This window comes from Thunnus maccoyii, chromosome 20, assembly GCF_910596095.1.
Source record: "Thunnus maccoyii chromosome 20, fThuMac1.1, whole genome shotgun sequence".
Taxonomy (NCBI): Eukaryota; Metazoa; Chordata; class Actinopteri; order Scombriformes; family Scombridae; genus Thunnus; species Thunnus maccoyii.
In genome coordinates, this window is record NC_056552.1 from 13,691,038 (window position 1) to 13,705,541 (window position 14,504).

Sequence of the window (14,504 nt, forward strand, 5' to 3'; positions counted from 1 at the left end):
GGTGTGTTGACTCCTGTGAAATAAAAGGAAGTTTCATTGTTAATTACTGTTCGAGTTTTATTTAGTGTTTTGTTGATTTAAAGTTTACTGATATAAAAACCAATGCTTTCACCAAAAATGCTTGAGGGGAAATAACATAATTGCAATCATACTTCATTCATAAATAACTTGCAAGGATGAAAATACAATTGTGAGCAGATTTGTGTTTAAACAGCACAACATCTGGAAGTAAACAATGGTTTGGCAAGATTTGTGCAAATTGATGTGATGTGTTATGCTTCTGTGCTGGTTGGCACCGCTGAGAGCGAATGGAGTCTGATTGGCCCCTGCAGAGAGATGAGCCATGAGGAAATCTGTTTTTTAAACAGTGGGTTTCATACATATTCATGCACAATGGAGTCATAAGGTTTACATGTTTCACCTGCTTCAATCCTCCTGTAAAGGTTCAATAACATGGTGCATCTGTATTCTTTTAAGCATTGTGCGCAGTCATACGAGAGCAGCTCAAACACTGAAACAACCTGCATTGTGGTTTGACAGATAACGATGAATCAGTTTTCCTTTGTCAAAAAGCATTGTTACTATTTTACATTCAAATTACATTGCACTGCTAGATGAATGTATTTGTTTTACATCTGTATATTTAAGTGCATTTTGCCCCAGTCTGCAAAGTGCAAAACATACAAGTTGCAGGTTACTGTGATTTTCAGCATTTCAAACCGATATGCTCATTTAAAGGGGTACTCCAGCAATTTTGTATTGCTCTTTCATAAAGTTGGGGTACTTGTGAGAGACAGACTAAAAACTGGTCAAAATTGAAGCAGCAGAGGCCGAGTATCCTGACTTTCAAGCTCCGAGAATGCTGGATCCTACAAATTCGATTAAAACATCTTTCATTTGTGTGACATCATCTGCATGGGTTATTTTCGCAGACTTTAAAAAGCTCCCTCACAGCCACAGAAGACATTAAGCAGCTGTTTTCACAGGCTATAGGCGCATGAGATGAGTAAGCTGAACCTCATCTGTAAAATTGGTGGGGTGCTCCTTTCAAATAATTACGGTGAAACATTTACCAGAAGGCTTAACATTTCAAACGTCTTGTTTATCATTATCAACATTTAGCTTTGCTTTGTTAAACCTGTTGAAATGGTCCAAAATCCAATAAGACCCTCATGTTTTTTTAAGCTCTTGGTTGTATACAGTCTCATTAAGGAGGTTACATGCTTCTCAAATATGCCGTTTGATCTTCCATTTTCCACGAGCCTCACTCTGAAAGCCAATAAAAATGTTTTAGTGAATATCATGACAGCTGGTGTTATGAAGTGGCTCTTGCAGGAGTGATTTCCAGCTCTTTCTGGGGAATATTAATTAGCCCTTAAGCTGGACGTTTTTAAAATGCATTAACATGATGTGTTCTGCTAATGATGCTCTCCCAGAAGGGTCGAGCCGTACATTTCAATTTGACCAGAAAAAACTGAATGGAACTGAGCTCAGCTGTTTTACTTAATGAAAGTTGTTTAGATATGATTGGCTGAACTAATGTGTGTGGGGGTAAAAAAAACAAAAAAAAAAAAACAACAACAGTGCAGCCAGTATCATTGATGGCCTCCTGGCAAAGACCCACTTCGTTATTAAGCATTGTTTGTTTGGCAGGAAGTTTGTATTTGGGCGGATTAGCAGTGGGCTCACAGATGGAGGAGCTAATTAGCAGTTTTAAGAATAATTGTTTCAAATTGTATGTGTGTGTCAGTAGACATTCTGACTGCTCCGGCTCAAAAAGTAGATGAAAAAGGATCTCTCCAACAACTGAGGTTACCACTGACCAACATTCAGAAACACTGCTACTGACAACTAAACATTTCTTTAACTGTTACAGGCCGAGAAAACATGTCAAACAATGTTCAGACACTGAATAATATTCCTACATTTTATTAACTGTATTGTATTTGATGCTATCTTGCTCATATTTACTGAATGTCTATGGAATATGAGACCATTTTACAAGACCAGTTCCTATTTTTCCAAATGTTAAAGGAATAATTTGACATTTTAGGTCATATGGTTATTCATTTTCTTGCCAAGACATGAGAAGATTTTGGTATCAATTTATCAGTTTCTCATTTAACTCCTGTCAAGAATGAACATATTTCCCAGAATATCTAATCATTCTTTTGCCTTTATTGTATTTGTTTCTGTTCAAAGAATTTCTTATTTACTTCATGGCCAAGGAATAAAAGAACATTTTCCAAGACCAGGACTGATGTGCACCAGCTGTTTGTAAATCGATCACTAAGTTTGCGCATAAATTCCTTCTTAAGTTATTAGTAACTAACTAGTTTCAAACTGATTCACTACATCAGGTTGCACCACTAAAACTTAAGAAATGTCGTAGCTAGTAAACACTGATTGATTGCTAGGAAACATTTATAGCTGTCCAATATGAAGCAGCCAACAATGTGAACAAAAAGTCACTGTAAAACCACAAGCTGTAATGTAACTTCCAAAAATAACAAAAGATTAAAACAAAAACTTAACTGCCAGCCCTTTGGGAATGTAGGTATGACTTTGTTCTATTTATATCTGCATACCTGAAGAAATATGTGTGCTTTTGAATTAGTAGTTTCAAGTCAAGTTAATTTTATTTATATAGCGCCAAATAATAGCAGTTATCTCAGGGAACTTTTCAGATAGAGCAGGTCCAGACCGTAGTCTTTAACTTACAGAGAGCCAACATTCCCCCCATGAGCAAGCACTCAGTGACAGTGGCAAAGAAAAACTCCCCTTTAACGGGAAGAAACCTCGAGCAGAACCGGACTCTAGGTGGGCGACCATCTGCCTTGACCGGTTGGGTTGAGAGAGAAAGAAGGAGGGAGGGGGATGGGGGAGAGAGGAAAGAGAGAGACCAGGAGGAAATACAGCGTAGCACAATGCAAGTTCCACATAGAAATGTATAGTAATAATAATAATTATAAGTATAATAATAATTGTAGCAGTGGGTGTTGAGCAGGATCACAGGGGTAGTTGGTGGCTTGCAATCACAGATCTGGATTCTGCAGCTCCGGAGACAGGAGATAGAAGAGAAAGCACAAAGCTATGGGAGAGAGAAGATGCTGAGTTAGTAACATGCATTAATGGTACATGAATGCGTACAGATGGAGAAGAAGAGGAGAAGAGAGGAGTTCAGTGCATCATGGGAAGTCCCCCGGCAGTCTTGGCCTATAGCAGCATAACTAGGGACTGGTCCAGAGCAAGCCTGGTCATCCCTAACTATAAGCTTTATCCAGAGAGGAAAGTTTTAAGCCTACTCTTAAACGTAGAGAGAGTGTCTGCCTCCCGGACCCAAAATGGAAGATGGTTCCACAGGAGAGGAGCTGAAGGCTCTGACTCCCATTCTACTTTTGGAGACTCTACGAACCACAAGTAAATCTGCATTCTGGGAGCACAGTATTATGATGGGGTTATAGGGTACTATGAGATCTTTAAGATATGATGGTGCCTGACCATTAAGGGTTTTGTAGGTGAGGAGAAGGATTTTAAATTATATTCTGGATTTTACAGGAAGCCAGTGCAGAGAAGCTAATATGGGGGAAATATGATCACTTTTTCTAGTTTTTGTCAGCACTTGTGCAGCTGCATTCTGGACCAGCTGGAGAGTTTTCAGAGATTTGATGGGGCAGCCTGATAATAAGGAATTATGTAGAAGGTCATACACCTGATTGGCCACTGCTTTCTCAAGGATCTTAGAGAGAGAGGGAAAGGTAGATATAGGTTTATAGTTGGCTAAAATGCCTGAAGAAGAGGTTTATGCAGCTACTTTAAAGGACTGTGGTATGTAGCCTGTTAATAAAGAAAGATTGATCATATCTAGTAAAGAAGTGCTAACTATGGGTAAAACTTTCTTAAGCAGCCTAGTTGGGATGGGGTCTAAGAGACAGGTTGATGGTTTAGATGAAGAGATTGTTGAGGTTAGTTCAGGAAGGTCGTTTGGAGAAAAACAGTCTAAATATGTATCAGGTTTTACAGCTGCTTCTAAGGTTCCTGTGTTTGAGGATAAATCACTGCAGGTTGAGGGCAGGAGGAGATGATGATGTGTTATGCAGTTTAAAGGGAAATATCAGATTATGCTAAGCTAACCAACCTTATTTGGTCATTTAGTCTGATGTTATTGGCAAAATGTTTTGTAATTTGAGGAATATTGGGTTCATTTCTGTGAAATTTAGAGTGTTAGGTCAGATATGTCAACTATATCCCATATTACCTTTTATTCTTCACTCTAAACAGGTCGGATATTAGCAGGCTAACGTTAGATTTGTCAGTTGATTCAGTTAGTAGATGTAAATATTTAGTAACTACTAATCTCTACATAAGAACTAGTGTGGTGCAACCAGTTTTAATTCAGTGATGTGTAAATCTTCACTAAGTTCTTACTCTTACGTTATAACTAGGCTAAGTTTGAACTAAGGAACAGCTGGTGCAACTATTTCTTCTATGTAATCCCAATACACCCAAATGTTAATACACCCACAAACTAATTCAAAACTTGTTTCACAGCAGAATGAAGTCCACTGAGTTGAAACTTGAAGGGAGTGTCTGGAGTTCTTTCAGACGCTCTCAGGCAACAGGTGTGGGCTTTCATTCAGTGATTATATGGCCCGTGTCTCCTCTCGTCCAGATCATTAATAGTGTCTCTGCCAACCACCTCCTACTGCCATCTGTACTTGATTAGAGACCAACACAAACACTATAATCATCAAAGAGAATTAAAAACATCCAGAAAACCAGGGTGTCCTTGTGAATCTTAATAATCTCCTCTTTTCTCAAATGCTACTGTAAAATTAATGCTAAGACACTTTTGCTTCAAAACATATTTTTCTATGGCTTTTGATTACTGATTCACTGTGTACAAATACTAATTCAAAAGCAACAGAAAGGAAATAACACTCAATAAAAATGAGTGGAAGGGTGATTAAATTTCACTGGCCTTGTTTGGGGACCAAGGGTCTGAAACATCAATGAAAGGTCTTTGGCATCGCTCCGCCTGTTACTGATACAAAAAAATAGGAGTTTTAACAGCAGAGACGAGCACTACAGCTAATCAGAGCAGATATACAACAGGACGATCTTGATTAAACCCGATACTGTATAATACTATGCAAATACTGTCATTATCTTTGGGAGGAGGCGGGAGGTTGTTCCAAACCACAGAATAACAGAAACAAAACAGTAATTTTTGAAAGACTGAAATGTCAGCACCTGGAGATAATTATCGCTGATGATCCCAAATCAAACCTCAACAGATATGCTAAAACTCTATGGAAGCATAAAAGTGCTCCCCTTATTCGCCTTTAAAGCATTTTAATCTTTCATTTGTTCATATTGAATGTAATTAAAATGTAGTTATAGTAATTAGTAATTGTATTCCTTTAGCGTAATCTTATTTATGAATGTACCATAGCTAAATGGCATGCCTGAACTCACAGAAACCTTACAGTTGGCGTGCATTTCCGATGCGGAACCCTGGTAAAACTCAGCTTCCACTTGCTAATAAACACCTCGTAACCCTGCAAGACTAAATTCCCCTGTGATTTTTTCCACTCTAAATCACGCTGAGAGTGTCGAGATGTGGTGCCAAAAGCAGGTGCTACTCTTCATGTGTCCATCTGTTTGGATTCCCGTGTTAACTTGGCGCCTCGTGGCCTCCATCTGCTGCGCTTTGGCTCGCTTTAATTGTGGCTCACGTAACGATTGGGCGAATGAAGTCAGTCATGTTCAGCGTTTGTGCTCACCTTTTATAATGTAAACTGATGCTGCACTTTTGGAAATATGAACTGTGAAAGTGAGCATAGCACAGTTGTGACAACATGACTGCTTTTACAAACATTTGCAATAAGAACAGCAGAGAGTGGCTGCAGAACTTGGAAAGTTCAGGGGAAAAACTACTTTTCAATATTAGAAGTTGACCATAAATTAAGCTGGAGCAGCTACAAAAAGCAACCTTGGAGTGCTGTGATTTAATGACTGGGTACTGTACCACTCTGTCTCTTTAGGGTCCAACTCCCACCCAAAGGTGCATGTATACAAAGATGCTTATGCTATACATGAACCACTTTATCATGGAGTGTTATATAGCACCTGGATATGCAGTATCTATATTTTCTCACTGGTGAGTGCTTCAACTGTTTTTGCTTCCAATGACTCCAAATGAGAAACTTTTGGCACAGTCTGTATATTGATGCACTGTGGCTCCAAAAGCCTACTCTGACTTTCTTCTCAATTGTACGTTAGGAGTGCCAACCTCATAGGCCTTGACCTTTTACTAAATCCGACGCTTGAATCCCAATAAGCTGATGATTCATCGTCGGATGGTCCAGGGGTCCTCTTTTGATGTCTTGAGATTTTGTGTCCAGGATGACTGTGTGTGTACGATAACGTGGCAGCTGTTTCCAAAGAAGCGACAACACTGATTAAAGCAAGTATTGTTGAGTCTTTTATCATCCCTGGGTCTCTAATCTACTGAGAAAAGAAGAAATGTTAGTTAGATCCCATTCTCAGTGCAGAGATCTGACCACCATCATCACATATGCAAGTGTCTTCAGATACAGATGTTTGCTGTTAAGTCTTTGTGCTGCACCTAATCCTTTACAAAGCCTTTGCTTTCAAAGTACAGCATTAACCGCTCTGGCTGGATTAACAGTCTCTCACAAAAACATTGTGGTTCAAGAGGTGGACATGCACACCCATGATGAGTGGCTTCACAGAGTGTTCAAAGCCTTCTCAGAGGCCAACCTGCAGTCTAAAAAGGGGAAAAGTGCCCTTTAGCAAGCCCGCCAACTGACTTTTTTCTCCCCTCACAGTAAAGGCCAATGTGTCACACCTGCTAAACATGACAGTAGTGCATTAGTTCCCCAAACCCTCCCCAGCTTCTCAACTGTTCCTCTGGACCTCCGCTGACCAGTTCAGGTTCCTCCACCAGACTGTAACACTCGATGCTGTTGGTGAGAGAAATATATATGATATGATTTATTCATGGATTACAGACACAAAACAAAAACAAAAAGGGATAACATGTTAAAGTGAAAACACTTATTTCCAACTTGGTCCCGAGATGTTAAAAGACAAACATAAAGACATTCAACAAAAACCTGAAATTCTAAAACATATCGTCACAATTCAAATAAATTTTTTTTTTTTTAAATCCAAACCTGACTTCTATAAGCCCCTTTCATTTTTAACAACTGGATATGTAGCGGAAAGGCTACATATCACATTCTGTACTACGAGTAAAAGTACCAACACAAGAATATAAAAATACTTCATTACAAGTAAAAAACCTTTTTCAAAATCTTACTTAAGTATAAGTATTATCAGCGAAATGTATTTAAAGTAGTAAAGTACTAATTCTGCAGAAAAAACATCCTCTGTGACTGAAACATTGTTATGTATGACATTATCAGATTGTTAATACAGATGCATCAATATGTACGCAGCATTTTACTGTTGCTGGTTGAGGTGGAGTTAGTTTTAATTATTTTATATATAGCTCTGTAGTTTAGTCCAGTGGTTCCCAAACAAAGTGTCGGACCCCTCCAGTCAGTCACAAGATAAATCTGTGATTGTGTGAACAAAGAACAAAGTTCTGCTACACAAATTTGTATGCATTTTACAGACTTTAATTTTTCGTCTAATCTTTCAGTTTTTGTGAAATATCGTATACTTTGACATTCTTGGTATGGGCCTAGAAATTAAACCATCTGAGATGTTAAGTTGAGAAATCACTCTGGTGTATGCAGTCACAAGCTGAAAAAGTTGGGTTAAAAATGCATGTTTTTATATAAAATTTTATTCAGAAAAATAAAAAGTAGCTGCAGATGTTAAAGTGTTAAAGTAACAAATAGAAGTATTCAAGTATATTACCTCAGATTTGTATTAAAGTGCACTATTTGATAAAATGTACAAAAGCCATCATCACACTGAAGACTCAGCTCAGCTTGCTATCTTTCATACTGACTCTTTGTGTTAAACTGACCTAAAGACTTTAACTTTACTCTTGTCTACATCTAGCATAAAGATTCAGAAGACGATGTCCTGACATAATGTTGTGAGAGCATGTTACTGTACACACCTTACATTTAATTCATGGACCCATTCATAAACAGCAGCTTGACACCTTATTCATCAGAAACCTGAATGAACAAGACAACATTCTGGTTTGAGTTTGTTAATGAACTGCAGCCCTCTTGGAGAAAACGAATCCTCTCAATTTCCATCTTTGAGCCTGAAGTGAGGCAGCACGTTAAGAGGCAGGGCAGGAGAGAGGCATACAATCAAAGCATTACAGAGAGGTTCCACACATAAGTGGGCTAATCTTTCTAATGGGACAGACCAGATGGATACATGAATATTCCCAATTAACAAAGGTCTATTTCTGTACACAGGTGACAGGAAAAAATATTCGTTAAACAGGCCAACGGTGATGTAGAATAACAATGAATTAAAGGGAAATATTAGAATGTAACTTGAATGACATTTCCTGAGGAAAATGCATGTGAGAACTGGAAGCTGCTGGATTTCTGCTAGCTGATTAGACTGCTAGCTGCTGCTGCTGTTTCCAGCTGCTGCAACATATGGATTTAGGTTATTTTGGTCGATACCTTAAACGTATTGAGTACCGATACCTAGCCCTAGTTTTGGATAGTTTGGAGGAGGTTTGGTCCCGTTTTGGAGTTTCAAAGTGTAGGCGCGTCGATCGGTCGATCGATTGATCGGTCTATGTAAGTCTTTATTAAAAAAAATCATACAAAAGTAATGTTTCTCGGTTCTCAGGTTCATTCTGATGGAACTGAAGCCCAAAGCCCAAAGACACCTCTGATTAATATTATTATAATTAATAATAACAATAACAATAACAACAACAACAACAATAATCATAATCACCATAATAATAACAATAATAATAATAATAATAATAATAATAATAATAATAATAATAATAAGTGAAGCCTGTAACAGCTGAGAGGAGATAAAACAATAACCATCAGTATTAAAATTATATTCTTGATATATTTCCTGAGGAGTGATTCATCTACATGAACAGTTGTTAGGAATTAAGATATGGAAGAAAGGGGAGAGATAGAAATTCTGTGAAGGAGGCTAAAGGCCAAACATGGATGAGGAATTAATTAATGTTATGAAATCATAAATGAGTAACGACCACCAGCTATATGCACGACTTACCCCGTGAGTCTTAGGGCTTGAGGGATTTTTTGAGCAGAGAGGATGATGTCTGAGTCAGGTAGAATGTATGTGGAGCGTGCTGAAGATGATCAGCGGCCCATTTGTTGGAGAGAAGAGGATGAAATTCCCTGCATAGCCGCAGGAGTAGCAGCATCGATCCTGAGGGAGAGGCCTGAGTACTGCAGAAGGCTTAGACCACATTTAAGAGGCACTTGCCTTGAGTTATGAATAAGCCCAGGGTTTAGTCATGGGATAACTATCAGGCGTTAAAAAGAGGGGAGATGATGGGTCAGAATTTTCTGAGCTTTAAAAAATGTCAACATGGAAATATAAGGACAGAAAGGAGAGTCAGTGTGAGCAAGAATAATGGAACAAGCACATTTTGTTTGGAATGCTGAAGAAATAAACAGAAGAATTTGGGATGAAAGGTTAAGTCAGAAAATGAAACATTGATTTTGGGACTGAATGAATTAGAAGAGACGGTTAAATCACCACACCTTAGAAACCCAGGACAGCCAACAAAAATAGATGAGAAGTGAGAAGTGAATCTGCGTAGGTGGTAAAGAGCCATGACAGAGAATAGAAAGCATTCTGTGAAGAATGGAGGGTGTGACATTTATAGAGACTGAAGTGAAGACTTGCCTTGCCTATGCCTTTTCCCCAAACCTTGTGACCTGATATGATTACTCATTGACAGTATTTACAACAATGAATAAACAGCCATTTGAGTTGTGACTTAAAATGTTGAGACAAGTGATACAACACTTCAAGGTGTTTCTTTCAAACCATGTCTCACTTTAGCATCTTCATTTAAACTATTGGCATTTGTACAAAATTAGAAAGTAATAGAAAAAACAAAGCATGGAGCTCATTCGGGTAATTAAACTTAAATTTCAGTCATATAAAAAGTAAATACTTAAACAAGTAATGCAGTCTGTCTGAATATTGTACAGAAATAAAACATTATAAAAAAATATTAGCATACTCCTCTTGGACTCATCTTTTTCTGTGTGACTTTCTGTCTTCTGTGACCTAGGGGGCATGTGTTTCTCTCAGAGTTTATCCCTATGAACCTCCTGAAAAACAAAAAGTGTGTTCAAAGAGGGTGTGAAAAAATGTTTTATTTATTAAAAATAGTAGTAGTAATAATAATAATACTTAATTTATGTAGCACATCCATTCTTCAGTGTTTCATCCATCCAGCAATGCATTGAACACTGAAGGACTAAATTAGGGATATTGCTGTAAATTGTGATGTGTTTCATACAGGCCTCTATAATACTAAATCTACTAGTACTTAGGCATGAAAGAAAACAATATCAGTCACAAAGTGGGGGACGCTAATACACAGACATCAATGGGACATCATCTGAATATAATTAAGTAATTTGGAGATGTTGGCATATAAAACAAAGCAAAATGAAACTCACCATGTAATTTGGAGCATCAGAATCACAAGTCCAGCTCCACCCTCAGAAATGTTGACTTGCCACTGAAACAAGAGATTGTTTTAGCAACAGTACAGATGTAGTTAATTAGCAAGACTCTGATTTCAAAACTTAATTCAAGTCAAATGCTTTTCACATTTAATTGGAATAAAATTCACTTCAAGAAAACAATTTGAGCAAAAACTCCAAAACATTGAGATTGGTTAATAAGTCAGAAAGAATCTCAAAGAATAGATCTCAGGCTTAAAGAAAAAAAACTATATACTGAACTCACTTATTTTGTTTGATTTTGTGATCAGATGACATAGTGTAAAGTCATTATCATAACAGAAGTAAGGGCATATAGCACAATCCAAACTGACTGGAAAAGAAAGACAAAAAAGGAAACTCACCTTTGATATATGGTATATGGTGTGGTATGGTAATATGGCACCTTTTGATTTGCTGGATGAAGATGGGTGAACAATCATACTCCCATTCTCCAGGCAGACATGTGCTAACTCTCTACTGTTGTAGAGAGGTGCTGCTACTGCTACTGCTCCAGCAGCAAATTTTTAAATCTTGTAGCGCCACCTACAGGTGAAATTGTATCAAATGCTACAGACTTGTTCAGCATCCTCATGTGTACAATTTTACTGAATTTGGTTGCCATGAAATATGACATTTAAGAGATGTGGCAGTTAAGTAGCATGGTGGTGTTTTATTAAGGATCACAAGGTGGGGCTATTGGGGCCATGCTTCAATATGCACATTCTCATGGAAAACTTGTGAACCAAGTTTCATTTCATTAAAGACGACAGAATTGTACAAATATCATGTTATATTCTTACTGTAGCTCTGACTGTGGGTAGAATTGTATGAAATGTTACACACCTGTGCCATCTGAGATGGATCATTCCCAGCATAGATTGCCATTATAAATCTTAATATTTAAAAAAATAGGTAAAATCACTGGATTGTGCTAGAAAAAAGAAAATTAATAGCATACATCTCCTTAAGAAGATGCACGCTATGGTGTTCAAACAAAGTTTCTAAATGAAATTAATATTTCTGCAACAATCTGGCTTTTTACAATTATTTGCTGTTTTGCCAGAGTGTCAAGGATAGTGATGAGACACAGACTCAGAGGTTTGTTGAACGACATCCTCTTTCTGTTCTGCTCTTCCTCCCCTTAAATAGGCCCTCCAGTCTTTCTAGGCAGAACTATATTTCTAGCAGGGGTGTCCTTTCTCTTATACCAACAACTGCTATATGACAATGTCACTTGTATCAGTTAACATTGTTTACACATGCATAAACTACAGTATATTCCTTACCATAAACCAAAATAAGTACAAATAACATAAATACAAGACTAAACATTTAAATAAATAAAATAAATCCCCCTATGATTGGTCTAATCCATGACATCACTGGTGATGTCAGTGAAAACTTAAAAGCAGGAATTGGTTCAGTGCCTCCCCATTTTATCTCCTGAAAGCACGGTGGGTACATGGTAAATTACAACTTAAGCTAATCTATAACTCAATTAACTCAGGACTTAAATAAATAAACAATAAATAAACTTAAATACGTGTCCATCTCGATTAAACCATTAATGCAGATGTAAATGTAACTAAACAATGCTAAACACAAACAAAATCCAGGAAAGTATGTGACCACAATTCTAACAAATATAGATGTTAAACTGGTTAAACAAACAAATGACAAGTATGGAAAGAAATACAAAGTATAATGGAGACAAAATGGTGTGGCCACTTTTTCACATCCTCTAAAATCTATTCAAATAAAACAATCCTATAACTTCTTTCTTCCTCTGATCTAAAGATTGTATATTATTTGATACTGAAATAGTCAAAACTGAGCTTCTTTAAACCAGGAAAAAATCAGGAAATACTTTGGTTTTGGATATAAATAGCTTGAATGAACCACTAAATATTGAACTGTGTTACCATTGAACATACTCTATGTTTGTATGGTAAGTCCTTCATCCCCAGTGCTACTACTGCAGTAACTGGTTGCCTCTTCTGAAGTGGCTACTGGCCTTTAACTTCAAACTTTTTCACAGGTGAGGGATTTTGGTTCTTCAGTTTTTCAGTTTCACATCTATTTTAGAGACCAAATAAATTCAATTGTTCACATCTTCAAACTAAGGCTGCAACTAACTAACTAACTAAACTCTCAATACAATATTCCAATTTCAAATGTATGATGACAAAGTTCTCCATAATAGCTGTAAACCAATCCCTTCCTAATATGATCAAACTGTAAAAAATTAGGGACAAATCCACAGTCCTCGTTCCATGTTTAGTATTGATTAATCTGACGATTATTTTTCCTGATTGATCACTTGATTGTTTGATCTATAAAATGGCAACTGCAATTTCTAAAGCCCAAGGTAACATCCTCAGATTGCTTGTTTGTCAGACCAACAGTCTAAACCCTCAAGTATTTAATTTGCTATCATAGACAAGATAAGCAGCAAATCTCACAATTGAGAAGCTTTAACTTGGGAGTGTTTGAAATGATTGCCTAAGAGTAGTTAAAAATAATCAATCGATTATCAGAATAGTTGCTGATTAATTTTCCTACAACCAACTTATCATTTCAGCTCTATGTAAAATGTGCCTCTCCTGTTTTCAGCCTGATGTTGGAAATGCACATCAGTGTGAAAAATGTGGTTGCTCCTGTGGAAAAATACTGTAGTTTCTACCAGAGATGTTTCAATCTCTGATAATTATTGTTAAAGCCTCTGAAAAGGCACAGTTTTTGAAGGAAGAGAGAATCTGTAAGTAAGAAACAGGAGGGACCACCTGCAGTTTGTATTGGAGTCAGTGAGAGCCGGACAGTGTTCTTTCTATCAATTAAGGTTTAAGGTTTTAAGGTTTTGAGAGAGAGGAGGCTTGTGGCAACATTTTAAGGTATGATATGTGCTCGGAGAGTTAAAACTGTGGGAGTGAGATGTGTTTAGAATTTTTTTCTGATCTAAAAAATCTCTGCTCTCCCCACTGGCGGATCACATGACACACTGGTGAGATCTCAAAACTGCTGTAAAAGCCTTCACTTTGGACTTAAATTACTCCAAAAGTACAAAAGATATCACAACACAGAGTACAACTTTGAAAATTCAAATCACACAATAAATAATAATAATAATAATAACAATAACAATAATAATAATAATAATAATAATACTTAAGAGCATTACTAATTATTCAAATTAAACTATTTTTATCTTTATGTTGCAGCTGTAACTATCATAGACTGACAAGGACAGGCTTGTTATCTCTACACCTTGAGAGCTACTGTCTTGGTTGCCGCCTTGTCTAAAGGACAATGCAATGCTTTATGAATTCAAGGGTGGTCATCTAAGCTGATAGGAGAATCCGTTATCAGCGAGCTAAAAATAGCCTCTCAGCAGCCATTGGCCTGAATTAGATATCTGAACCTGCTGTGCATCACTGTGCCTGTAGAGAAAATGGGAAAGTTCACCTATATGTGAGAGGAATGAATTTCCTCCGCTAAATTATGCATTGTTTTGATGACAGTTGCTATCAGCTGGTCTGTAGGTGGTTTTGAATGTCTGCACATGTGTGTGCGTGGGAAGTAGAGAAAGCTCATGCAGGATGTTACATTTTGATGTGCAGACTGACAGGGTGACTAAGGATATTCTTTTACAAAACTGCTTTTATGACTCATGATTTTGATTGAAACCAAAGGACACGTTGATACACAAAACTCTACACGTGAACCTCTTTTATATCTATGAATGTATAATTTTATGAAACTCTGTCCAAGTTCTCTTTAACAAACTCGGTTAGT